Below are 3,944 nucleotides of genomic sequence, written 5' to 3'. Positions count from 1 at the left end.
TTTTGTTACGACGTTCAAACTTCAAACGGAGATCGAAACCACACACTGTTATTGTTTTTTGTTTTGTTTTAATCTTCTACACTGTTTTATGTGTTTTGAATTCTTCTCTCTGTTTTCTGTTTTCAGTTCTCAGTTTTCAGTTTTCAGTTTTCAGTTTTCAGTTTTCTGCTTTCTGTTTCCTGTTTTCTGTTTTCTGTTTTCTGTTTTCTGTTTTCTGTTTTCTGTTTTCTGTTTTCTGTTTTCTGTTTTCTGTTTTCTGTTTTCTGTTTATTGTTTTCTGTTTCTGTTTTCTGTTTTCTGTTTTCTGTTTTCTGTTTTATGTTTTCTGTTTTCTGTTTTCTGTTTTCTGTTTTCTGTTTTCTGTTTTCTGTTTTCTGTTTTCTGTTTTCTGTTTTCTGTTTTCTGTTTTCTGTTTTCTGTTTTCTGTTTTCTGTTTTCTGTTTTCTGTTTTCTGTTTTCTGTTTTCTGTTTTCTGTTTTCTGTTTTCTGTTTTCTGTTTTCTGTTTTCTGTTTTCTGTTTTCTGTTTTCTGTTTTCTGTTTTCTGTTTTCTGTTTTCTGTTTTCTGTTTTCTGTTTTCTGTTTTCTGTTTTCTGTTTTCTGTTTTCTGTTTTCTGTTTTCTGTTTTCTGTTTTCTGTTTTCTGTTTTCTGTTTTCTGTTTTCTGTTTTCTGTTTTCTGTTTTCTGTTTTCTGTTTTATGTTTTATGTTTTATGTTTTCTGTTTTCTGTTTTCTGTTTTCTATTTTCTATTTTCTATTTTCTATTTTCTATTTTCTATTTTCTATTTTCTATTTTCTATTTTCTATTTTCTATTTTCTATTTTCTATTTTCTATTTTCTATTTTCTATTTTCTATTTTCTATTTTCTATTTTCTATTTTCTATTTTCTATTTTCTATTTTCTATTTTCTATTTTCTATTTTCTATTTTCTGTTTTCTGTTTTCTATTTTCTATTTTCTATTTTCTATTTTCTATTTTCTGTTTTCTTTTTTCTATTTTCTATTTTCTATTTTCTATTTTCTATTTTCTATTTTCTATTTTCTATTTTTTATTTTCTATTTTCTGTTTTCTATTTTCTATTTTATATTTTATATGTTCTATTTTCTATTTTCTATTTTCTATTTTCTATTTTCTATTTTCTATTTTCTATTTTCTATTTTCTATTTTCTATTTTCTATTTTCTATTTTCTATTTTCTATTTTCTATTTTCTATTTTCTATTTTCTATTTTCTATTTTCTATTTTCTATTTTCTATTTTCTATTTTCTATTTTCTATTTTCTATTTTCTATTTTCTATTTTCTATTTTCTATTTTCTATTTTCTATTTTCTATTTTCTATTTTCTGTTTTCTATTTTCTATTTTCTATTTTCTATTTTCTATTTTCTATTTTCTATTTTCTATTTTCTATTTTCTGTTTTCTATTTTCTATTTTCTATTTTCTATTTTCTATTTTCTATTTTCTATTTTCTATTTTCTATTTTCTATTTTCTATTTTCTATTTTCTATTTTCTATTCTCTTTTTTCTATTTTCTATTTTCTATTTTCTATTTTCTATTTTCTATTTTCTATTTTCTATTTACTATTTTCTATTTTCCATTTTCTATTTTCTATTTTCTATTTTCTATTTTCTATTTTCTATTTTCTATTTTCTATTTTCTATTTTCTATTTTCTATTTTCTATTTTCTATTTTCTATTTTCTATTTTCTATTTTCTATTTTCTATTTTCTATTTTCTATTTTCTATTTTCTATTTTCTATTTTCTATTCTCTATTTTCTATTTTCTATTTTCTAATTTCTATTTTCTATTTTCTATTTTCTATGTTTATAATATTGTTTGGTTTTGTTTCCTGTTCATTGTTTTGTGTATCATTGTATATTTCTTGTTTTGTTTTATTTGGACTCGCATGCAAAATTTTTTGTTTGTTTATCTTACGTATTATTTCATAAAAGGATCCATTTTTCAATTTTCACTGTTTGTTATGCTTAAATCTAAAACAAATCACTTTTGACGTGTTTTTTCAATTTTTTTTCGGTACCACATTTATTTGTTTTTTACCATCAAAATCTAAGAAACTCGCCCCACAATAGCATCTACCTTGTACCCATTGTTCGATAAACTTTCCATCCGTCATCATCATTATTAAGGACGTGATCGGTGTTGACACAACACCCCGCTGTGAGGGTTATTGGCCACCAGTAGCAGGTATTCGTTCTTGCTGTTGACCGTTTTTTCTCTGCATAATTCCGAAAACTGATCCCTTTGACAGTGCTGCTTACTTAAGGATATAAAGAGGGTGAAAATAATGTGAAACAATAGCATCAAATTTACTATAACTACTTTCTGTTACTGGCTGTGGTCCAAAACCAAGCGACTCGAACCAAAGGGGTATTTGCTTTTTCACGGCACAATTCCTAGAAGCGATTATGATTTTAATGTTTAGTTTGCGAATTAGGACGAAAAGGAATGTACTTTTCCAAACACTAAAACATATCATTGTCTGTTTCGGTGGCTGTGGAAACTCGGTCGAACATGTTTGATGCCTTGAATAGCTTGTGAAAATATGAACCTGTTCAAATATTAAGAAAGAGTGCTTTGTCATTATTAGAGTTATCCGATAATGCAACACAATGAAAAGGAAGCAAATCGTAGGAGCTATAAACCTTGGTTAACGCGATAATTCGGTTTGAACCTTAACTTAACACCGTCGGTACTTACTTACTTGGGTATACATTCCGAAGCACACTTCAAAGGCTGCTTCATTTGCACAATTCAAAACCAGTGAAATAAATAGCTCATAACAGGTAATGTTACCAAAAAAACTTGATTCCTCGTTTGCATTCCTTGTTGCATTTTCTACAACAACAAAAGTTACGCTGAAAGTATGCATTGAAACTTAAACCATAACTAAGGTATCCCCATAACGTAAATTTAGAATCGGCTTGCAAAACAACAGGGGAAAATAGGTGACGGATAATCGAGACCAACTCCGGGACCTGCCCATTCAAAGTTCTCACAGTAAAAAATAAAATAAAATACATCTTAATATCTAGTGAAATAACGGTAATAATTTTTCTACTAGTGCATACATAGCAATGGGGATACCAGGCTGCACTCTGCCCCCAGTACACAGCTCGAACTGACGGGGGAAAAGTACGCGTACATTGAACCACGTCTCCAGGTTCGTCACGCAACAGAATACCATCGCCAAGGACCTGTCAGCGCGGGGTTATGTTGACGTTGACAGCACCGGCCAGCCAGTCGGCCCCGGCTAGGTCGGACTTAGAAACCTTTTAGTTTTATTTTATATCATTATTACATTAAACTCGTATTTAGGGCTTCCTTTCGATGTCACAGTCAGTGTAGTAACTGTAGCTGGAACAGGTTTTACTCTGACGATTGGTAGTGGGCGATTGAGAATCTGGGAAAAATGATAGGTTGAACTGTTCGAAAAATAACAACACACATCCTGAACTGTTTAATTGCACCAAAAACAAACTGAGAGAAGCAAAACCCGATAATTTATCGGAGATATTTTTGTGTACTAACCACAAACTGCCACTCGGTCCGATGATTTATAGTGATTTCATACTTTAATTAAAAGCCGATCGTTGCCCGGCAGCCCAGTAAATAGCGCGTTTAAATTTATTGCACAACACCATCAGCAACATTCTGCATTATTTCACCATAATTCTAAGGGAAAATGACACTCCTAATTAAAACCGGCCAGACAATCCCGGCCACTACTGAATTACGCGACCCTGGCCGCTTCGCATCGCATTTACATAAGTTAGAGGATTAAGATCCGATGTTTAGTGTCCTTATTCTTTGGTTCGTTAGCGAGTACGGTGGCTCTTGCTCGGGCCTAACAATGCAACATGCGTGCACCGAATAAATCTTCGGTTTGATGCGGATAAAGGGTGGCGGTTCGGCGCGGCGCGGCGGC

At 30.8% G+C, this 3,944-nt stretch overlaps 1 long non-coding RNA gene across 1 annotated transcript; it reads right to left on the bottom strand.

Annotated features, from left to right (window-relative positions):
- Positions 1–2,260: 2,260 nt before the first annotated feature.
- LOC129718408 (uncharacterized) lies at positions 2,261–2,924 on the bottom strand. Its single transcript, XR_008726885.1, has 3 exons — positions 2,721–2,924; positions 2,471–2,567; positions 2,261–2,412 (listed from the first exon to the last, which is right to left on the bottom strand). It is a non-coding gene; the product is annotated as an uncharacterized LOC129718408 (long non-coding RNA).
- Between the last annotated feature and the right edge of the window lie 1,020 nt (positions 2,925–3,944).

Source organism: Wyeomyia smithii, chromosome 1, assembly GCF_029784165.1.
Source record: "Wyeomyia smithii strain HCP4-BCI-WySm-NY-G18 chromosome 1, ASM2978416v1, whole genome shotgun sequence".
NCBI lineage: Eukaryota > Metazoa > Arthropoda > Insecta > Diptera > Culicidae > Wyeomyia > Wyeomyia smithii.
This window is presented reverse-complemented; position numbering and strand designations above follow the sequence as displayed.